The sequence below is a fragment of the Schistocerca piceifrons genome, chromosome 2 (genome assembly GCF_021461385.2).
Source record: "Schistocerca piceifrons isolate TAMUIC-IGC-003096 chromosome 2, iqSchPice1.1, whole genome shotgun sequence".
NCBI lineage: Eukaryota > Metazoa > Arthropoda > Insecta > Orthoptera > Acrididae > Schistocerca > Schistocerca piceifrons.
In genome coordinates this window covers 759,113,746-759,138,783 of record NC_060139.1, presented here as the reverse complement: position 1 = coordinate 759,138,783, position 25,038 = coordinate 759,113,746, and positions in this window count along the sequence as shown.

Sequence of the window (25,038 nt, the reverse complement as noted above, 5' to 3'; positions counted from 1 at the left end):
CAGACAATGGTGAGAAAATTGGACCTTGGAATGTGCAGAGGTAGTTTTAAAATACATTAGAAGAATGCAAAGGGCTGTGGCGTACTAAATTATGTAGCTAACACGTTGCTGAAATATCAAAAAAATCATTTATGACTGGAGTGCAACTGTTCATTCAGTACTGCAAGCGGATTATGTGGCCGATGAATATAGATCTCTGTCTCCCAGAATATCCAGTTTACTCCGTCGGAGGATATTTATTCCTCCGTCAACCGGAAGTATGTAGTGTATTAGTATTTTTGTATGGACTCGTATGTGCTCTGAATCCGGTAGCAAAATGCCTAACCGTCTGACCCGCATAAACGCAGTCACCAAATCCACATCTAATTCTATACGCCCTAGACTTTTGGTACTTGCCTATCTACCCATCCACGGAATTACGCCAAGTCTACCCGAGCTATTTCCATGTGCGGAAGCCAATTTGCATCTTTACCTTTTTGAAGGCATATGCAATTCTTCGCAATGCGGACCCGAAAAGGAGATGGAGGCTTATTTAGGACTTTCGTTATCTACGAGGTTGAGTCAAATGAAAACTTTAAATTTGTGATAACAAATCTAAATATCGCGCCGTTATCCTGTAAGTTGGTAATCGTGCTAAAAACAGCGTGCAGAATCGCCTGTAGGTGGCAGCATAGTGCAGCTGCACACATACCGTCGCAGTATCAGTATAAAGACGGCCGCCCCACTTGCGACTTGCACCAGGGAAGAATAGCGATCTGTTATTCGGTTTTTGCGTAGTCAAGGTGTGAAACCTATTGAAATTCATCGACGAATGAGGGTTCAGTACGGTGATGCATGTTTGTCTCAGCAGCAAGTCTACGAATGGAGTAGGAAGTTCCCAAATGGTGTGACTTCAGTGTAAGATGCTCCTCGTCCAGGTCATGCACAACGAGTTGTGACTCCACAGAACACTGCCGCTGTTGAAGCCATAGTGAAGGAAAACCGCCGAGTGACACTGGATGACATTGCAGCATGTTTACATGGGTCAGCACACCACATTGTGCATGATGTGCTCCAGTTTCACAAAGTGTCTGAAAGATGGGTGCCACGGCAGCTGACTCCTGAAATGAGAGAACGACGTGTTGATGCTTGTGAAGAACTTCTTCGGCGCTTTGAACAAGAAGGTGATGGCTTCCTTGCAAGAATCGTTACTGGGGACGAAACCCGGGTTCACTTCCACCAACAGGAAGCGAAGAGAGAGAGCAACCCAGACCTTGCCCCAAGTGATTTCCATATGTTTGGACCACTCAAAGACGCAATGAGACGAAAGAAGTTCCGTTCTGGTGAAGAGGTACGCCACGCGGTGCATGAGTGGTAGCGCGGACTACCAAAAGAATTTTTTCCTAAAGGAATTTATGCACTTTGTAAGCGCTGGAGGACTTGCATTGAGCGTTGAAAAGTGATACAGCTGTGTACCACTTCTGGACAATAAATAATATTTAAAAAATTATTTATAGGTTTCATTTCACTCACCTTCGTAATATAGGCCGACACTTTTGCTTGCTACTAACTCCCCCGCCTACCGTTGTGGCCGAGCGGTTCTAGACGCTACAGTCTGGAACCGCGCGACTACTCCGGTCGCAGGTTCGAATCCTGCCTCGGCCATGAATTTGTGTGATGTCCTTAGGTTAGTTAGGTTTAATTAGTTCTAAGTTCTAGAGACTGATGACCTTAGAAGTTAAGTCCCATAGAGGTCAGAGCCATTTGAACCATTTTTTTAACTCCCCTCCCTCCCTCCCCTCAGCATCTGTGATTCATCTTCTTGGATTCATGGATACAGTCTTAAGGCTGTTCGGCAGTATTTCGTTAGTACAGTGTTATTGAAGTACCCCTTTCAACTGCTTTGTTGATGATATTTATTTCGCGTAAGTTGTTTTGTTGTTAGTATTTAATTCACACGATCGATTTCGAAATTACACAACTTTATTGTCAGACGCGCTTGTGACAACCGCACTCATCCGAAACAATGAGCACACAAAGCAATCCAAAATGGAATTACATTGAGAGCTACTAGTGTTACTGTAAGCATAAAATGTGCCAGTCCTTGTGTGCAGCCAGTGTAAAAGCCATACATACAGTAACTTAAATTTCATGTCTTCCCACCTAAGGATGTTTACTGGATGTTAGATCTTCAAATTGGGCACACCCAAGAACTGGTACATTTTGCTATTGCTGGACTACCACAACCACGAATGGAGGTTAAACCGTCGTGTGAATTAAATACCACCAACAAAACAGCTGAATGAATTATCTAAGAATAGTACAGAAGAAAAATTACATTAAGACAAATTAGGTTCCTTCGACGACGAGGTATTTGAAGACAGAGTACACGTGCAGACTGGGAAGGAAACTTGCCAGTTCTTTTTCAAAGGAACCATCCCGGCATTTACCTCAAGTAATTTGGGGAAAGAAAAGAAATTTGAATGTCCGGACGGAGATCTGAATCGGTGTCCTCCCGGATGTGAGTCCATTACCTTACCACTTTGCCGACTCGTTTTGCTGTCGAGATACAACGCCGCTAACAATAATTGTTATGATCTTTCATTATTTTATGATCTTTCATTGTTTCACACATATCTCACTCGTTCTTTACAAAGTATACGAAACAAATGTAAGACGATTTAATGAAGTCATTAGCATGTTGGATAGTTATTTTCCTCCAAAATTCCCCAAGGATTACTCAAGGAATAAAACTATCCGTAGACCAAATAGGAACCTGCACCCGTCAGCCACGAACACCTCTAATGTTGATGATTTAGCGCTTTACAATGAATACTCGAGAATAGTAAGAAAAGTAATCCAGTCATCTAAGGAAACTCACTAGGAGAATAGGATAGCAATATCGGGCAACAAAATAAAAACAATTGAAAGATTGTTACAGTATCAGAAGTGGCAGGTTTGTATTATCCGACATTGCACAAACGTAGTGTAACATGTGAGTCAGACAGCAGTTTTCGTGAGTGAATGTATGTACGTGGTTCTATGGATTTAAAAGCTTATGCTAAGAGAGAGAGAGAGAGAGAGAGAGAGATCTAGTGGCGAGCGTGGTTAGAGGTGGACCTGTGTACTGATGAGGAGGTCCAATTTCGGTATGCTGTTACTGTAGTTTGAGAAGATTTTAAAAAGATAATTTGCGGCATGCGATAGGTTAGTAGACAGTGGGATGCCGCTGTTGGCGAACATTTCCAGTCTTGGTTTGTAAATTTTCATAACGTACTTTGTTTATAACTGTACTGTTGTTTCACTTCCTCGTAAATGTATAAACTCAGGAAAGGAACACATCACTCTTTACCCCTCTTCATTTTTAATACTGAATGTGTATTTTGTTTCAAGGGTTAATTCTACGAATGTTTGAAGTCCTGCCCAAACCATTAATTTGAAGAGCTTTATGTTTGATGTTCACATTATAGTAACAATGATCACCAGTGTAGTCTCGTTCATATCTTTCGATTTGTTAAGTTAAAACACAAATATAAATTACAGTTAGTTTTCAAATTATTCGACATTGAGCCCACGCATCACAATTGCTATCAAGACGTTTTAAAAGAAAATTATTTCGGACTCGCATTGCCGTTCGCGAGTCCCATCTGATAACATTAGCTGGCGCAATATCTTGCATAGCATATGGCAAGGTTAACCATCTGATAGCAAGCAGCACGCTTTATTGCAGATAGGCAGTTGCAAGTCAATCGGTATGTCCGTTTGGCCCAGATAAGCCAAAGTAGGACCAGAACTGAACATTGGTTCGTGTACTTAATGTACAGTAAAAGTCTATTCAAATGACGTTCTCATTCTGGCGGTATATTGTTCAGTTCAGTGGCTGTGTAAACGTTTTTTTATAAAAGATCAAAATATTGAGATAATTCGGCTGTGATAGTCAGATGGGTTTTGTTAAAGAGGAATGCATATAGTGCACTTAAAATGCACCCAAACACTTGCAACATAGGAGTTTCACATGCAGTACAAGTAATGATTACATATAGCCGCTAGTGAGGACAAAGCTACATTACGCACAGTCAGATTAAAATCTAAAGGTTTCACTGAGATCTTTTAAAACTTCATTCATGTAAGAAGTTAGAAAGACTACAGACCAATTTCACTTTTGCAAGCCTTCTAGAAAATTTCAGGAAAGGTAGCATACCATCTGAACGCGAATCACACAATGTGCAAGACCACTTTGGATTTCTGGGAAGGCTGCTCACACATATAGTGAGGATGTACACAATTCATTGGATAATAAACTTACACTGAATATTAATGTCGTTAGGAAACACTTTTATAAAGCTGAAAAATTTCACCTGAGTGAAAGCACAGAAAATCTTAACAAGCAAGCAGCAAACTTTCACAGTATGGGGTATATTGGAAGAGGAGACTAGTAGAATTAGAAAAGAACAGTAACAAATAAGTTTAAGATAGATCATAAGTTGGGAATACATAAACATGGGAGCAGTGTGAGAGGTCTCTTTAATAAGAGTTTTATATCTGTTACAAATAGCTTGGGACTTTGGGGGTCGGCGAATAATGCCCTAGAATATCTGAGACCATCAGCATTAACGAACAACGTCAAACGTCAGTTACATGAATCTTGCACTCCTGGGCCGTGCTCTCTCCGAACTATGAGTTTTCTTGAAATTGGCTGTCTATCTGTGTTTGGTTTCCCGCCGTTGTTGCGATTATACCGTGGTTCTTCCTCCTTCTACGTGTGGCAGCAGCGATGTGTATCGATAGTTGCACCATGTGACATCTTTTTACTTGTGGATATAGTTTCCAGCTAGTGGGTCTGCGGATAGTCGGTCGGTTGGTGCGGATCAGGAAGGATATCTCCGTGCAGTGCAGTCGGCTGGCTCCTCTGGCGGTCCCTGCGCAGTGTCGGAGCGTGTGTGGAGCTGTCCGATCGCTACGAGCTTCGTGGCTCACCGACCCAGGACGTCAAAGTTGAATGGTGTGTTAAGTACCCAAGTAACGTCCGTTCATGTTGTGTCGTTCCTTTCGGTGGTTCGCTGTTGGGGAGCTTTTCCTGTGAGCAACACCGAGTGTTTGTAGTGGTGAAATCGAGACGCCGCGTGGTGGAATTAACTACATTGGTTCACCACAATTTAAGTGCACCAGCGGAATTTTCTGCCTTGTGGCCGTTAGTGTTCTGGTTACCTGCCCTGGCCACTGAAGTAAATTCAGGCATTGTTCCTTTTTGGTGAAGTTAACTATATTACCGTATTTCAAATTCAAGTGTACCAGTGGAATTTTCTGCCTTGTGGCCGTTAGTGTTCCGGTTACCTGTCCTGGCCACTAACGTAATTTCAGGCATTGTCCTTTCCTCACCTGTTGTTGCTGTCCAACATGGTGTGTAGTTTTGACAGCTTAATACATATTTCATTGTGGATAATCACGTGCATAACATTTTGCGTTTGAGTTCTCAAGCACCGATTGCTGGCAAGCAAGTCGTTTTGTCGGTCGGTCCGTGGCTGTTCCTTGGTTGGGTTACCGACGGGTCAATTGTAGTTGGGCTCACTACCTTCCTCACCTAAGTGAACGAGGGCAGACTGACCCCCTGGAGGCACCTGAGTGCCGTTGTCCTTATTGCCTTTCTCACCGGTGTTTAATTGTCTGCTTATAATCTATCACAGCCATTGATTTAAAAAATCCTTGCTTTTACTGTGTTTTATATAAATTAAAGGCCTTCAGCCGCGTATAAGTAAGTTTGAATTCCGGCAAGTGGATATTTGCTGAAAGTTTATTGTCGTTGTGTTGTCTTTCTTTTAGTGCGGTTTCAGTAACTTAAGGCCTACGGTTATAGTTTTTTTTTTAAATTTTGGAAAATTAATTGGAACCTTATTCTTAAAATTACCTTTCAAGCTTATATATTGTGGCCTTCTACCCTTAAAGGTTTATTCTTAAACTTACCCTTTAAGCAAAAACATTGCGGCCTTCTGCCTTTGAATGGTTATGGTAATTTATTTTAAAATATTGAAAATTTTATTGTTTACTTGAAATTTATTTGTTGCTTTTAAGATTTGTTGTTTGGAGGCCTTCAGCCGTGAAAGAATTTGAGTTTGAAACTCGTAGTTGTAAAGGTTCGGCTATTTGCCACTTTGGTTTAAAGGTGTTATTAAACTACAATAAATTACAATTTTTAAGTGAAACTGACCAAGACCTTATTTGGCCCTTTCCACAATCCTAATCACCTGTTCTGCCCAGCGGGCACCACAAGAAATAACATCCACAACAAAACTTTCAAAATCAAACATTGTAGTGGATACGTACGTTGAATTATCAACAAAATTAAAATGAAATGATCGTATGGCATTTATTGGCCGCGATATCCCCTTCGGGGTTCGGCCACCGTACTGCAAGTCTTTTTAATTGACGCCACTTTGACGACTTGAGCATCAAATCATGATGAAAATGATGGACACACAACACCCAGTCCCCTGCCAGGAATTGAACCCGGGCCCCCTTGCGTGGTAGGCGATATTTCTACCGCTGCGCTACGGACAACAAAATTGGTGTTCTTGTGATTTTAGTAAAATCTTAATTGCACAATCAGTCTTTTATCACTGTAAAATTACCTGATTGGCAACAATATGCTGTCATTAGACCTCAGTCCAAGAAAGAGATTAAAGAAATTCTATCAAACTACAGGCCAATTTCACTTTTGCCAGCATTCTCGAAAATTTCAGAATAGGTAATAGACAGATGGATTCTTCATTTGACCACGAATAACGTGCTAGGCATGACACAGTTTGGATTTCTGAGAAGGCTATTAACACATATAGTGAGAATGCACATAATTCATAGAAGAATCAAATAAGGTGCTGTCATTTTCTGTGATTTGTCAAAGGAGTGTGAAATGTGAACAATAAATTCTTTTAAGTGAATTATAATACTATTGTGTTATTGGCAATACTGTAAAATGTTTAGTCATATACTGAAAACGGAAAACAAAGGGTGTCAGTACAAGAGAATTAAGCTGTCATCAACAGACTGGGAGTTAATTACTTGTGGTGTCCCTCAAGGGTTTGTCTTACGGAAATTGTTTTTTATTGTGTACATTAATGACCTGTCACGGTTTGCATTGTTAGACGCAGAGTTTGTTTTCTTTGCATATGATACAAGCGTTTCAATAAATAGCAAGTTCGAGTGTAATTTTAGAAAGGTCTGTTAATGACATTTATGTGGTCATTAATGCATGGTTTACGGCCAAATCACTGTCATTAAACTTTGACAAAACTCAGAACATGCATATAAGAAAAGGTAATATGTTTTCACCCAGCATATGCATGAAATATGGAGAAGTGCAGAAAAAAGTGGTTGACAGTGTTCAATTCCTAAGATTACAACTTGATAATAAAATCAGCTGAGCTTATTACACAACCGTTGAAACACCTAAACAAATCCCTATTTATAATTTGAATGCTCTCAAACATCGGTGAAATTAAAACGAAAAAGTTGGCAGACTTTGCTTACTTTCTTTCTGTGATGCCACATAGTATGATGCTCTAAGGTAACTGTTAAAGTCAAACAAAAGTTTTTCGAATCCAAAAGTGTGTAATTCGGATTATTTGTGGTGTTAATTCACGAACAACATCTAGAACCCTGTTCAAGGAGCGGGGTATACTAATCACTGCTACTTAATATATTTATTTTTAAATTAAATTTGTTGTAAATGCTTAGAATATATACGTTTTTCCAACAGACAGCTCAGTTCACAATACCATCAATACTAGTAACAAGACGTACCTACATAAAGACTTAAAGGCACTTACTTTCGTTCAAAAAGGCATTCACTACTCAGAGAAACACATTTTCAATAACCATATAAAGTTTAACCATAAATAAAGTTCGCTTCAAGAGGAGCCAGAAAAACTTAGCTGTGACTAACTCCTTCTACCCCACTGCCGAATTTCTAAACGGAACCGGTTGTTGTACTGTATGTATTAGTACTATTATCATTGCTGTAATTTTTATTAATATCAAATAACGTAAGGAAAAAAAGTAAAAGTTCTGACAAATTCACATTCACGAGATCTCCTCAATACGTATTCATGGAACGAAGAGTTCATCTAATGTAACCTAAATTTCACGTTTAAAATATTTTGCCGCATAATAAAACCACTTTCCATCGTATTTGAATTGCACTTACCACAAACAAGTTTCGGCCCGGTAGGCGATTTTTAAGTGGCATCATGCATACTCTTATACAGAAATTGGACAAATATATGGAAGAACCAAACCACCTGTTGGCTTTCAAAAGTTTACAGTCGTCTCGTAATGGATAAATACAGGTTCTGGATGGATTTCAAGGGAGTCTTCTACCACTCTATCTGAAAAATTGAGGCACGCTCAGGTAAAGATGATGGAGATGGATAGAGATCAAGTACCTTTCTCTGCAAAGAATACCACAAAAGCTCAATAATGTTGAGATCTGGTGATTGTGGTGGGTAGGGGAGACCCGTCAGTTCGTTCTCATTCCCACAAAACCAGCCCTGCACGATCGGAGACGTGTGAACAGGGGTCCTCTCAACTTAGAAGACAGCATCATTGTATCATGAGATGGACCTGATAGGCCAAAATAGTCACAAAATCTTTGGCTGTAATGCGACATTGCAGAGTAACCATCGTGCCCATGGAATACCACGATATGACTGCCCAAATCATCACCGAACCCCCGACATGTTTCACTTCTGGAGCGATAAACTCAGCTAGAAGATGGAAATAGTGTGATACAGACACATCCTATCAAATGATTTTCCTCCAGTCTACATGGTCCAGGTTTTATAGCTTCGGCACCACATTTTCCTGTTACAGGCATTTGCATCACTGATATGTGGTTTTGGTATTCCAGCTTGCCCAGCAATTCCCTACATATGGCGCTTCCTCTGTATTGTTTCTGGTACTGACAGGGTTCGCGAGCGCGACATTCACTTCAGCATGGCTTTTGCAACCGTCGTCCTCCTATTTTTCGTTACAACCCTCTTCAATGACCGTCTGCCACGATCACTCGGCACACACTTCCGTCCGCGACGTGACTTGGCTTATGACGTTTTTCGCTTTCCTTGCATGCAGAATAAATCTTCGATATGTGCCCCTTGAAGCACAAGACACTTTGGCTACCTTGACTGCGGCACCCCCCCCCCCCCCCCTCCGCCATACCAGCACCAACAATTTCACTTGCCTCCATCGTAATGCACTCACAACAGGACAGACACTGTCTGACCACTACTGACATTTGCAACTTACTGAAGACGTTTCACAGGTGCCGTCCGTCGTCAAACAGATCAGCGCAACCTGCAGACTTGACAAGCAGCTGCGTTCAAGCACGTATGTCTCACTGTGTTTCTATATTTTTGACCAATGCCTGTATACTTATTATAACACTTCGGCACGGAAGTTGTAAGCTTAATTCATGTAAACATTGATTCATTTACACATTGACTGACGACACGTCTAACAGACCGAGATACATCGAACACTGTAGAAACAAGGAACTGAACATGTCACGCGTCTCCACCCGTATTTTCAACTCTTAGAGGGCAAGCTAGTTTCCGGAAAGAGCAGAAATCTATTAGGTCCTGAAAAAAATTTTTTGATTAACCCAGATACTGAAGGTACAACAAATAAAACCTACTTTAAAATTTTAAAATAATATTTCTTAAAACAACCTGAGCGTTCGCAGGCTGGTGTTTGTTTAATTTTTTATACTTTGGTTGTTAGATTACCTGTGTTGACATCTACACGCTGTCGTTACAAGCTCTCGCTCTCGCTCTCGCTTTCGCTTTCTCCCCCCCCCCCCCCCCCCTCTCTCTCTCTCTCTCTCTCTCGCTCGCTCGCTCGCTCTCTTTGTATCTATCTATCTTAAATTTATTAGCTATTAGCTTCTAGTTTTTCAATTCCAACAGACACAATATAGTGTAGTCAGTAACACATCCCTCCTCAGATGTTATGACGTTCATACACTCTAAGATAAAAAAAAAGACGATGACCCACTATGGAGTTATGCAAACTAGTCACAAACTGATATTCATACGGGCATCATATAAAATGCAAAACTGTGAACTTTGGCGCCCAATGGATGAATGTCTAACGTTGGAGTGCCGATTGAGCGAGCACCTGGCAAGGATAATAAACAGGGTACATGTCGATACTAGAACATTAAGTATTTTCGAACTTCATTCCAGAAAAATTAAGTATAAAAATATTAACTTTAAAAAATTACATTTTTTCGTAAGAAACTAGATATCTTGGGAAACTATCATCATTTGATTTCTACAAATAACTTAACAATAAATATAATACATTAACTATAAGTTATTTGTAAATCAATCCAAATCGAGAAAAGGAAAATAAATACTAAAATTCTGATAAACCCTGATACAAAAGGTACAACAAATTAAATCTACTTTATCCAATTTAATTTAATATTCCATAAATCACTTACATTACTAGTAAACTATAACATGAAAAATCAATTCTACAAAACATGCTAAGACAGTATAACTTTCGTCGCATTACATGCAGGTATTGTTAAAACTAAATGTTCTTATTGCAGTAACTTGATTTAATTATCAAGTGATTTTGGACTTAACAGCTGATTTAGTATCGGTAAAATTCGTGCCATCAGCCGCGGTGATACGATTGATATAAGTGAATATTATTGGTTAAAACAGTTATTTATATTATTGGTTTTAAATTATGAATTTGTAAGATGGAATGTTAAATTTTCTTTGTGGCTCTTTTTATGAATCTGAGAAACTTAAATAATAAAGTAGAATTAGGTACCCTATTATTTTAAATGTTAATTATATTTACCATGCTCTGTTGACAGTAACTACTCCTCACAGAGAGCCACGTGAACAATATACGCAGATGTCAGCATCTGAGACAGGACGTGTAATGGGGTTCAAGAAAGCCGTTCGGAGTAACCGGCGAATCGCTATACATTTTAATAGGAGCGATGGCAGTATTCGACGATACTGGCGAGAATGGGTGAACTACGGCCGAACACAGATGTAAGCGGTCGGTCTAGACTGACGACAGAACGTGAGGACCAAGCAATTGTCAGAGAGGCGTTCAGAACCCCGAACTCATAATTATCATCGATACTAGGTGCAACCGGTGTTACAGTTACCACAACGACCATGAATAGGCGGCTCACAGAAAGGGTGATGAGCTCACTGCGCCCCTTGCGCCAATAATCCCGTTAGCAGTGGTGTCGCGCACACTCGGCCTGCAATCTCGTTGAGTGGAGTAGAATTGTCTTCTGTGATGATCTGTTTCGAAATCAGCAACAATGATCAGCGAAAAAATGTCTGGCACCGTCCAGACAGCGGTGGGATACTAACCTGTCGTCCGTCATACGGCCCAATTACCAGGAGTGATGGTCTAGGTTGTCACTATTTTTCATAGCAGGACCCCTTTGGCTTCATCGGTGACACTCTTACAGCGCAGCGCCACGTCGACGATTTTCTAGACGCCGTTTTGTTATCCTTCATGGCATGCCATCCCGGACCAACATTTCAGAAGGATAATGTCCCTCCCCCCCTCCCCCCCCCCCTCACAGGGCTTGAGTTTCTACTGCTTGTCTCCGTCCTTGTAAAATCCTGTCTTACCCAGCATGGTTGTCAGATCACTCCCAAGTCGAGAACGTTCGGAGCATTACGGAGTTTCTGCTGCTGGGCCAGTAAGATCGCCGAATTTCTCCCTGTTCTTGGAGTATTATTTGCTGGGCCCTCTAACCAGCTCGATATTTTGACGATGTAACGCGCCAATTGGACAGAATCTGGCATGATGTCCCTCAGGAAAACATCCAACATCACTGTCAAACAATTCAGAGACGAATAACTACTTGCGTAGGAGCCAGAGGTGGACCAACGTGTTATTGGCTTGCTCAATTTGTGAAGCTCTTTCTCTTGAATAAATCATCCAGCATTTTCTGAATTTGTCTTTTTTTTGTCTTATAGTGTACATATTAGCTCACAGGACAAAATTTTAGTCACCCCGCTCAAACAGCACTCTGCTCGCTTTGAAACGTTGTGTGTGGTGTATAACTGGTATTAGGTGGTCTTGTTGCACTCCACCGCTGGTGTAATCCATGGCCGTTGAAGTGGTGTGCATGTGCCATTCGGTAATTGCAGCAAGGAGTTATCGTGTTTGGACGTGCCCGTACGTCACTTGAGTGAAGTGCGATTTGTTAGTGTGTCAAAGCGAATTGTCAGCGTGTCTACAGGGAATGGTATACCAATGGCAGGCACGTTACAGTGTGTAAGAACAGTAGTCGTAAAAGTGATGCTAACAGACAGGGACTGGAGAATTGCTGCTGCCATTCAATGCAGGTCCATCTCAAACTTTTTCCAAACACTGCGAATGAATGCAAGGTTCATACACAATCGGGTACATTGCAATAGGCTATTTCTTACCGCGGCACACAAAGGCGCGAGTCTTCAATAGGCCACACAACACAGATACTCAGCTGTAGCTGATGGCGTGCAATATGGTGCTAGGACTCATGCTTTTGCCCCGGACCACATGATGCAATGCATCAAACTGGTGTTGACCCACGTTGACCTTGATGACAGCTTCCACTCTCGCAGGCACACGTTCGATCAGTGCTGGAAGGTTTCTCGGGGAATGGCAGCCCATTCTTCACGGGGTGCTGCACTGAGAGGTGTCGGTCAGTGAGGCCTGGCACGAAGTCAGCGTTCCAAAACATCCCAAAGGTGTTCTATAGGATTCAGGTCAGGACTATGTGCAGACCGGTCCATTACAGGGATGCTACTGTCGTGTAGCCACTCCGCCACAGGCCGCGCATTATGAACATGTGCTCGATCGTGTTGAAAGATGCAATAACCATCCCCGAATTGATCTTCAACAGTGGGAAGCAAGAAGGCGCTTAAAACATGAATGTATTCCAGTGCTGTGATAGTGCCACGCAAAACAACAAGGTGTGAAACCCCCCCCATGAAAAACACAACCACACCACAAGACCACCACGTCCGAATTTTACTGTTGGCACTACACGCGCTGGCAGATGACGTTCACCGGGCATTCGCCATACCCACATCCTGTCATCGGATCGCCACATTGTGTACCGTGATTCGTCACTCCACACAACGTTTTTCCGTTGTTCAATCGTCCAATGTTTACACTCCTTACACCAAGCGAGGCGTCGTTTGGCATTTACCGACGTGATATGTGGCTTATGAGCAGTTGCTCGGCCATGAAATCCAAGTTCTCTCACCTCCCGCCTAACTGTCATAGTACTTGCAGTAGATCCTTATACAGTTTGGAATTCCTGTGTAATGGTGTGGATAGATGTCTGCCTATTACACATTACAACCTTCTTCAACTGTCGGCGGTTTCTGTCAGTCAACAGACGAGGTCGGTCTGTACGCTTTTATGCTGTCTGTGTCCCATCACGTTTCCACTTCACTATCACATCGGAAACAGTGGATCTAGGGATGTTTCGGAGTGTGGAAATCTTGCGTATGACACAAGTGCCCCCAATCACGTGACCACTTTCGAAGTCAGTGAGTTCCGTGTAGCGCCCCATTCTGCTCTCTCACGATGTCCTATGACTACTGAGGTCGCTGATACGGAGTATCTGGCAGTTGGTGGCAGCACAATTTCACCGTTCGTTTTTGGAGGTGTCCGGATACTTTTGATCACATAGTGTTGATATGACGTTGACATTCTCGTCCTCCAAGAATTCTAGCAGTCATAGGGCTGCATGCATGTTCCTTGTTTTACGAACAATCAAGCATCTGTTCGACCTGTACTGGCCCGTTACATCACCCGATGTAGTCGAATATCTTAGAACAACGTGTGAAGGGTAGCAATCAACACTCATGCAGTTTGTTAGCACTACCGGACATGTTGTTAGCTAATCCCAAACATTTGTGCCTCATGGAGTGAGTATAGGCAACATATTTGATTATGTTTTGTCCTTTCGATAGGAATATTACCGAAGATGACATCCAAGAGCTATAAGATTCGTCACCTGTATTTCCTTTCTGTGTCCTGAAAAACACAAACAGAGCACTGCTTTGAACAAAGACTCGACATAGTCATCCACAGCATACAGCACACCACGGAGGAAGGTAACGCCAAACCGCGTGGACTAGCGACTTGGGGTGATCCTGTGCTGGATTTCGATCTTACATTCCGCATTGTATATGAGGCAGATATGAAATATATGAATTCATCACCTCAGTTCTTCCAACTTTTCTTTTTAAGAAAAAGGTAAAGTAGTGCGCCATTAATGGAAGGAGAGCATCATCTCCTCCATCTTGCGAAGTAATATGGAGGAACACGGCGACACCTAATCCACGATGATCACAAGTGAACTGGAGTGCAACCTTCATGTAGCGTTAGGGTAACAACTTCCATTTTTTTCGTCTACCTCGGTACCAGTGTTCAGGTGACTACGGAAGTCCCAGCACAGTTTTCCTTACAGTGTTACTCCAGGCGTCAGTTTCTATTGTCTTCAATGTTATTTGCTCTGTTCAGGCCGAGACAAATCTTCTGATGCATTCTTGAGGAACGTTACTGAATAAAATAAAGTGTAATTCACTTCCATTTACGGGTCGTTAGTAATTCGATGTTGAATGTGTAGTCTTCACACTTCTAATTGCGGCAGTTTGGGGCCTCAATCGAAAAAGAGATAGGTTAACTGAGTCTTCCGTCGCTTCTTGCTAGAACAAAACAACTGCAGATGAAAAACACAATATTGTGTATGTTCTACAGAATCAATGTAACTGTTAAGTGGTTTTTCCGCTGGTGATGGCCATGTAGGCATAACATCGATCCCCATAGTAAATTAATCCAGTAGAATATACACAACACTGTGTTTTTCATTTATGAAGAAGAAAGTCAGGAAAGACTAAAGCCAGGGAGGTCATACATTACAGCATCATTTGCCCGTCCTGTCTATCAGTACAATGAAAACAACTGACATATATATTGGAATGTTTTTGTAATCGTTCTTTTATTTTCAGTATACTAGTTATTCTTTTCGACTATGTAACTTGAAAGAAAGATAACGCTTCCACCACGCCGTTTGGAATAAATACTAAATATCCTGGTGTAAATGATTTCTTTTTTGATTTGATCGAAGGACTAGTGCCCACGCAGAAGTAATCGGGCGATATGGCGTCTCAACACCTCACACAGTAGGACGCACAGCTGTACGCCTCCCTCCCTCGTCTTCCTCTGTCTTCAGTAGGTCACCGTGATTCTAACGCTGCTTCCTCGGTTCAGTTCATTCTCATGCTCCTCGGAGGATATCCTGAAAGCTCTGTGCTTGCTTACCAGTTAAATAAATTTGCATATTGTTGTGCGTCGGCACGTTTCATTACGCATGAACCAAGTTTGCATTTACCTAACTCGGTGGGAAATTTGCGAGACTAAATTTACTGCGTTAATGCAGCGAAGGATGTATTTCTCAATCCATTTTAACTAGTCGCCTATGAAATACTGTAATTTATGTTCCCCGCGGTTTTCGATAACGATTCCAGACGAATGATGTAATGATTTTGTTTCAGGATCAGACTAATGCAAACATTCGCCATTCACTTGGGGAATATTAAAAAACGACGATTTGCGACTGCGCCGATAGGTGTCTACAAAGATATTGCCACTGAAGTTGATTCCCCATACCAGTAGCGAAGTGTCTTTGCAGTAAATCAAAAAAGAGTTAATTTTGTTCGTTATCTTGCAGAAATTTAGCAGTCTCTTGCATGATCGACTGCCCGAGCAGCACACCACACTGCTCCACTTTCAGCAGTACCGGACTTTCCCGGACGTAAATACGAAGATGCTGCAGCTCGATCCGGGACTGCAGTTTGCTTTGTCGAGCAATACGTCACCGACAGTACTTTCCACGTATTCTTAGCGTATTGCAGAACGAAACGTTTATGAATGCCCTAAAAGCTTCCATCATTCGCAATGCTTACAAGCAAGTGGATATAACTACGACACTGTTTCAACTCAGACTTACTTTTAAACAAAGGAATTATAGTAAGTCCGAATTATAATCAGTCTCAGAGTCGTATTTATTAATGTAACCACACTTAAATAAAAAGCAGCCGAGTTTTAGAGTTCACCGATATTCACTTTCTGGTCATTAGCGCCTTTCATACCTCAACTATATCGAAATTCTGATTGAACTGTAAGTTTTATCCACGTTAGTACCGCATCACGATGAACACAGTTTCATATTTCAACAATTATGGCTTCATAGAGAAATTCATCCTTGCACATTTTCGTCTCTGATAGACGTAAAAATACAGATTGGACTTGCAATGCCAGTCAATGATCCACGTCTGGTTCACAGCCAAAGTCCAGAACTGAAATGAGAATCCAAATATCCAGCTCATCAGAGTCGTAGAGAGTCGGTAAGTAGTCATGGATAATCCATCCGTAAGAGTCGTCGTGTTGGCATCCATGGAATGAACTCAACTGCCAACCTGTACCTTTGTTAAAAGGTGATGGTGTTTACCTTAAGGCATTTACTGCTAAGGTCAGTTACAAATAGTATAAGGAGACTTTATTTGTATGTCATTAGGTTTTTGTTACTACTGTGTTCTGGTATGACCATACTATTTAACAGCGCCGACCGCTGTCCCCTTATAGCGTTTCCTGCAGCCAACCTTCATAGTTAGGTGCTGCATAAGTGGGCCTGTGGACCCTCTTATCTGTCTGTAGAATTCCTCAGCGGTCTTCTTGAATCTCTGGAGGGCCTCCAGCTCCTCGTCGGCTTCTTGTAAAGAGTGAGGTGGGAAGTTGGCCACGGCATAATCCTCTTCATTGCCTTGTTTTGCAAAGTTTGAAACCTCTGCATGCGCGTCTCAGCCGCGTCAATAAAGCATTATTCACTATAACCCTAGCATATCCATAACAGGCCTGATGAACATTTGCAATTGTGGACGTATTCATGTATGTCGCACCACTCTGACACACATGTGTTGTTATACGACGTGGGGAACAGACAGCAGTACAGAATGTAACTTTTCTTCACAGACACAACTGTTAACGTTTTACCTCTTAACCTGTCCTACTACCAATATGTATTTATTAAGATGTGTCTGTACGTCGATCGATTTGAAAATGGCACACCCTAACAAACTAGTCGTCAAAAAAGGATTATACACTAAGCCTATTGTGAGAACATGAATTTCTTCAAATATTATAGATAGTAAGGCCGCAGTTCACTCACAGTTCAGACCTCGATCATTGAGTATAGCGTCCCCAGCTACTCTAATATTCTCCTTCTGACATGAACTTGTTGTTGCTAAGTTAAGTGACGTGTCAGTGGTGATTCTAAGATATTTCCACTGAGCTGGCCCTTGAATAGGTTCGCTAAAGAGCTGGTCTTACAAGATATCTGGTCTGTGGCTCCTGATAATTACCTTAGCCTGACATTTGGCGGCATTAAAGCCTATGATCCACTGTGATGCGTATTTTTTCAGAGTTTGACAGCCATCTCCCAGTTGCCGATGTAGTGCTTAAGGCTATCCGCTTCTGGTTATGATCGCCGTATCATCGGCGGAGACAGGTCACAGTGTTCTGACATCGCGTTAGGTCTCAGGTGTACGTAGAATAAAAGTGTCGGGCCAAGGACTGGCCTCTGTGGATCCTCGCCCCATTCTGCTCGTTAGCTTGAAGTTGCCGTTGGCGACTCCGACAACTAACGCCCGGTTTTCTAGGTAGGATTCCAAACGCATAACGTCTCTAACATTTATAGACTTAGAGAAAGCTTTTGACAGTGTTGACTGGAATACTCTCTTTCAAATTCTGAAGGTGGCAGGGGTAAAATACAGGGAGTAAAAGGCTATTTACAATTTGTACAGAAACCAGATAGCAGTTATAAGAGTAGAGGGGCATGAAAGGGAAGCAATGGTTGGGAACGGAGTGAGACAGAGTTATAGCCTATCCCCGATGTTATTCAATCTGTATATTGAGCAAGCAATAAAGGAAACAAAAGAAAAATTCGGAGTAGGAATTAAAATCCATGGAGAAGAAATAAAAAGTTTGAGGCTCGCCGATGACATTTTAATTCTGTCAGAGGCAGCAAAGAACCTGGAAGAGCAGCTGAACGAATGGACAGTGTCTTGAAAGGGGGATAATGGAATGCAGTCGAATCAAATCGGGTGATGCTGAGGGATTATATTAGGAAATGAGACGCTTAAAGTAGTAAATGAGTTTTGCTATTTGGGGAGCAAAATAACTGCTGATGGTCGAAGTAGAGAGGATATGAAATTTAGACCGGCAATGGCAAGGAAAGCGTTTCTGAAGAAGAGAAATTTAACATCGAATATAGATTTAAGTATCAGGAAGTCGTTTCTGAAAGTATTTGTATGGAGTGTAGCCATGTATGGAAGTGAAACGTGGACGATAAATAGTTCAGACAAAAAGAGAATAGAAGCTTTCGAAATGTGGTGCTACAGAAGAATGCTGAAGATTAGATGGGTAGATCACATAATTAATGAGGAGGTATTGAACAGAATTGGAGAGAAGAGGAGTTTGTGGGCATAACTTGACTAGAAGAAGAAATCGGTTGGTAGGACATATTCTGAGGCATCAAGGGATCACTGATTTAGTATTGGAGAGCAGCGTGGAGGGTAAAAATAGTAGAGGGAGACCAACAGATGAATACACTAAACAGATTCAGAAGGATGTAGATTGCAGTAGGTACTGGGAGATGAAGAAGCTTGCACAGGATAGAGTAGCATGGAGAGCTGCATCAGACCAGTCTCTGGACTGAAGACCACAACAACAACAACGTCTGAAGTGCAACAAGCCAACGAACTGCTTGTAAACAAGTCCCTTCTACCAGACGCTGACTTACACACTTGATACCTCCAGAAATATTGCTCCACACAGTTCCTTACGGCTTCTAATCCGGGAAATAGTTGTAAATTGTCCTTTTCGATATCCGAATTGCTCTTGAGATGTAATCTACTGTCGTAGTCGCTGCTGTAGTGTGTTGAAGAAGATTCTCTCGAAGACTCAAGAGCGGTAATGTTTATTGGCATGTGAGTCTTCTGTTCTGCGCCGTGATTACCTGAGTTTGGTTGCCACGATATTTGCCTTCTTCCACGTACGTGTGACGTGTCTCAAAGGGGGTGAAGGGCGGACGGCACAAGCCAACTCACCGCCATCTTTCTGGTCGTCAGCTGAGCCCCTGCGACTACACGAGGCTCCGCCATTCGCAGCGAGACTTGCAGAGGCCCTTCGCGTACAGCAGGACAGAGGGCATGTAAATCAGCAAAAGAGGTCACTCCTGCCATGAACCTTTTTCTGCATCCAATGTCATGTGCAGCCAATCAGAAGGAAGTACACGTCCACCTTACGGGTATTTAGGGTCAAGCCGATAACGACAGTTACGACTCAGCCAGACAAGGGAAGTAGTCTTTTCCGGATCCAGCACCACCTCGAACGCACGCCGCGTTCACCGCCGGAACCTCAGAAACGTGCTCGCGGGCCGGTTGGTATTCTGGTAGAGTCACTTGCCATGACTGTAGGAACTACAAACTCGCACAGTCGTAACTCAAGTGTTAGTCCTTTCCAGTGTGCTCCGCTCAACATTTGGCAGTGAAACTAGTGAAGAACGAACTCTGACTGTAGAAGCTTTCTTGTGTCGTCTTCTCAAACGAAACCGATATTCCAATGACTTGGGTTTAGTTGTGGACTTATTTCCTTGTTAGGAAATACTTACGAAGTTAGTTACTTGTTTGTGACGGTCAACGAAGACAGTTCGTCTTGGATTCATTGTGTTCTTAAATATAGAGGACCAACTACAATCTCGTTTGTTTCTTGAAGAAGTGTTCCAATTTCAGGATACTTCGACGTGGATACTGTTTACTGCAGATGATACTGTTGTAGACTGCGGCAGTGGTGTGGTCCGCTTATCGTGGCAGTTCCTTCAGCACCTTGGTTGTCGTCGTGGCCAGATGCTTTGTTCTTGACCAATCCTCTGGTGCGAATCGAAGTTTAGCGGCATTTTTGTGAATCTTCTTCCTCTCCTTTTGTAGAGGCGAGATAAATGGAGATCCTCTCTTCCACTTTTTGATTGTGCTGAACATCTTTCCGTTAGTCAAATGGCTGGAATCTCGCCTTAAAGATGTCAGCTAGGATGACCGCCAGGTCCTGTGAGATGTATATTTTTCTATGTGAGGTCTGTAGGGGTGTAAAACTTGGGAGCGTTTCTGTGAAGTAGCGCACTTTGTCGCACGTTGAAGTGTCCGGTAGCATCCCAGTGAGCTTATCCAGCCATCGTCCATTTCGATACTCGACGAGCTCTGCATTTATCTAAAATCGCAGTATGTTAACTCTTCGTTTCGTTTCCAGTCTTTGTTGATGGGTATCCTCTCTCTTAGCGAAGATATCCGGAAATAGTGATGGAGCAGGACGATCGTTATTACTTCTCCTAGGTGTATAGAAGGTTATGCTGTCGTCAGCAGAGCCGTTGAATCTCTCATCAGCGTCGCCCACATCAGAGGTGTAGTCTACTTATTGCTCTGGTAGGCAACTAGCGATTTCTCTGTCGAACTTGCCCGAAAGTCTCTTATTAGTGTTGAGGCACTGCATCCCTCGCACTGGGTGTCCTGGCAGTCGCAAAAATCTTTACGCCACACACGCAACGTTTACCGATCGCGTCGATCGGGACATACGAATCGCCTGCGTCATCTGCCAACTTCACTTTATCCAACATACGCACTCTATGCAAGCGACCCACAACTGCCCTTTAAGTGTGCTCATTATGGCGGCTGGGTTTTCCTAGGAGCAGGAATTCTGCGCTGCGCGAATAGGACACGGCGTTTTGCGTCGGTAGGAAAGCATTTGTGTTTCCCCAGAAAATAAACCTGCAAGCGCGTTAACTATTCAATCAATATGCGTGCGAAGCACTTTCTGTGAAAGCTATTTTCATATAGTTGTAACGAATAATTTTTTGAATTAGTTGCACGAAATTCAATGAATAATTAAACGGTTTACAAGTCTGTAAAACAAAAGAAAAAACTCAAAGATCATTATTGGATTCCGCCTACACGTTAAGGCAGTTTTCCATATTTTCAGTGTGCGGTATAACCACAAACCATGTTACGTAGATAACAGTGAGTTTTCTAATGAACTATAAACATTATACACTGGTCAGCCAGAATACTATTACGACCGACCTACTATCTATAAAAGCCCTTCCAGGTAATAGCAGCGTTACCTAGAGAGGACTGGTTGCTACCCAGACGCATTCAAGGTGCGCGTAGTACTAGTGAGCGTGCTGTTCGTGTGTATAATTGGGAAGGCGCGCGATCTATATGAGTTCGACCGAGGGCAGACTCTGATGGCTCGAAGGCTCGGCACGAGCAATTCGGAAACTGCACTACTTGTCGGGTGTTGGAGGAGTGATGCGGTGTCTTCAACACGAGGGAACCACGTCCAGACGTCGTGAGGTTGGGCTGCCATCCCTCATTGCAGATGTCGGACGTCGTAGGCTGGGCGGACTGGTAAAATAGAAGAGCAAAATGTGGTGGAACTAACATCACACTTCAATGCTGGGCAGAGTACAAGCGTATCTGAATATAGAATACATCGAATATTCCTACGATCTACCTCCGCAACCGACGACCCATGCATGTGCCAAAGTTAACATGACGACATCGGGAACTACGACTGAAATGGGAACGTGACCATCGACACTGGACGTGGCGCAGTGGCAGAGCGTTGCATGGTCTGATGAATATCGATATTTTTAGATCAAGCCGATGGGAGAACGCAAATCCGTCTGCGAGACGGATACAAGGGTGTGGCGGCTCTGGATCCAGTGAAGCTTGTGCAATGCGTTATGATGCCCAAGGAGCGTCGTGCACTGGTTGCAGATCAAGTACACCCCTTCATGGCGATCATGTTTTCCGACTGCAGTGGTATTTTTCAGGAAGATAATGCGCATGTCACAAGACCAGGAGTGTAATTCAGTGGTTTGAGGAACACAGTGGTGATTACCAATTGTCGTGCTGGCTCCGCATCTCACCAGATTTGAAACCCATCGAACCTGTCTGCGGTGTGATTCAACATGGCGTCAGAGCTCATCGCCCCCCTCCCCGGAATTTACGGGAATTAGGTGACGTGTGTACAGATGTGATAACAACTCCCTCCAGCAACCTACCAAGGCCTCATTTCTTCGCCGCTATTACCCGCGCCAAAAGTAGACTTACCGAGTATTAGGTCGGTGGTCATAATGTACAGGCTGATCAGTGTACAAAACAGTCTTTCTCTGTATAATTTACACTTAATTTGTTGGATTAGTACTACTCATCAGTAAGGTCATTTAGTGAAAAACAGAGTGCTTCACTGACAATGTCATTTGTTTCAGTAACTACACTAAGAGGTGTGGGCGTGTCAGTGGTGGATCTGTAGAACGGTGCTGACGAGTGCTGCGGGAACGAATGAGTTTCATTATTCACAATTTACAGATGGTGAAGTAGAACCGCATTGACAATGTTAGTTTTAACCCTTATATCCGTGTAGCGATTAGGAGAACTTCAATTTTAGTCTTTGCAACAGGATCTGGACAAAATTTTCTCTCGGTCACAGACGGGGTTTTGAAGAACATACCTATTTCATCCTGTTGTAGTGGTGATTTCGACTGCTCTTCCAGACATTTTTTAAAGTGGAATCTCTCTTCTTCGTTCTCATTTAAGTACTTCATAAGGGCGTCACTTTTCTTCCTCTTTTTGGTTGGAGCCATAAGGCTAAAGGAGTCAGTTTAAATGTTTTCTGGGATTCGAGGGAAACCGGTCGACATTCAATTGCCCGTGGACAGTTACCGTCAGACTTGATGAAAAGACCATTATTGGGTTCCGTCGGCACGTTAAGGCAATTTTCCTTATTTTCAGTGTGCGGTATAACATTTCAAAAATTGCTCCTTTCATCTTCCACGCCATCTAGAAGCATCAACCTGTCCAGGATCTAGCTCTCTTCTTTGTTGCAGCAGACCCTGTGATATCTACTTCTTTTCTCTGTTTTATGCAATGATTATGGATACTCTTCCACCGTTTTCGGCATCAGTCATTAGAATGCAGCGCACGACGCATTGGGCTCATCCAGAACCACCTGGCCTCTCACTCCTACGTAAAGCGTACGCGCCCTTCGCGCTGTGCAAGTACTGCGCACTGTCGGAAAACACCTTCACTGTTTTGTCACTGTTGAGTGGACGAGCAGTACACCTGGAGCATTACGAGGAACGTGGTATTAAACCGCTGCTCCTAGGGAATCTCAAAGGAGAAATCATCAGTGGCGTTCACACATTAGGCTACATCTTCACGTTCTGTAAAACTATAGTGCACACCAGCTTTCTCGTCTTCGTAGCATCACGCACAATTATTTACTGCTAAGTACAACAGCTTTCGTCATAGCTCTTCCTGTCGTGCATGCACTGCATTGAGAAGTAGCCCATCTCAGACCACGAAATTCTTAGTGCTAAAACTGAATGTACACAGGGGTCTAAAAAAATGTAGTCGCTCTTTGTTAGTTAATATCTTTGGAACAACATGACGTTCATCGCAGTTTTGCGCGGTATCGTAGTCTGAAGGCTGCAAAGTGGAAACGTACATTCCAAGCTCGCTGCAGGCTATGAAAGAGGACGGCTCGTCTCTAAGGGTGAAATACTGCGAGCGGCTCGAAAGCATGTTTCCCGAGGATGAACGGTTTTCACGGATGGTTATCTGGTCTGAAGAGGCGCTATTCAAACTGAAAGGCACTGTAAACCACCACAACTGCGTATACTGGACCCCTGAAAATCCTCACGTTTACGTGGACCAACATGTTAATCTACCGACTGTTAATGTGTAGTATGGTCTGTCATCGCATGGTTTGATTGGCTCATTCGTCTTTGTAGGTACCGAGGTGTATCTTCATACGCTGCAAACATCGATTTTGACTGCTGTCCGAGAGGTGTTTGGAAATGAAAGATGATTTTACCTACACCACGATTGCGCACCGCCTCACTTCCACAGGGATTCGCAGCCTACCTGGATGACAACCTACCTGGACAGGGTATCGGTCGAAGAGGAGCTGCTGAGTACCCACCACGATATATAGATTTCACACTTCCTGAGTTCTATCTATGGGGGATTTTGAAAACCGAAGTATATCAAGACACACACACACACACACACACACACACACACACACACACACACACACACAAAATACACACATATTAGTAGTAACATGGATCGCAATAACAATAACAGTAAAACTACCTTGATACAAAGTTTTTGTACAATATTGCAAACTCAGGCTCGTTTCTTAACGAATTACAATCATTTTATTTACTAATTTAATCACTTTTAAACAAGCCACATAGTAATGGTGCTCTAACTTGATTAGTTTCTCCTTTAATAAACACATTTTTTTCAGGTTTGTCAGGCCCCTATGTAAACTGCACTGGCTAACACGCGCTTTGTCACCTACGATATATTCCTTGTTCCACGATGAATAATTCCTCTTTGCAAGTACAGTCTGCATACAGGCATGACAACATGGAAATGACAAAAACTGCAGACGAAAATGTGTAGCAAATTACCAGCTTTATTGGAGACAGCCACACGAACATCAGTAAGTGCTATTAAGAAAATAAAGTGAAGCCACTACAAATCGACACGTATGTGTGTTAAAGAAGAAATTGATCAATTTGAAAGCAAATGTGTAGCTTCAATCATAAGATGAGTCAGCGGAGGAACACTTCTATGGGCGCACAAAAAAGGCTAGCATGTTTCTGTTTAAAAGAGGGATACCACCTGTCTCATTTTTCCTTCCTCAGCACCTTTAACATTTTCTGAAACATTTTGCTATGTGAACATATTCGAGTTGTTTTTAGCATGCAACTCAGCTCTCACTCCCACAAGCTCCGCTAACTATAACTCCTTCATATCCACCAGCCCATCGCTGTAAATCGCTCATATCCATCCACTACCACCTGCCCATTCTCACTCACTCATTCACCCA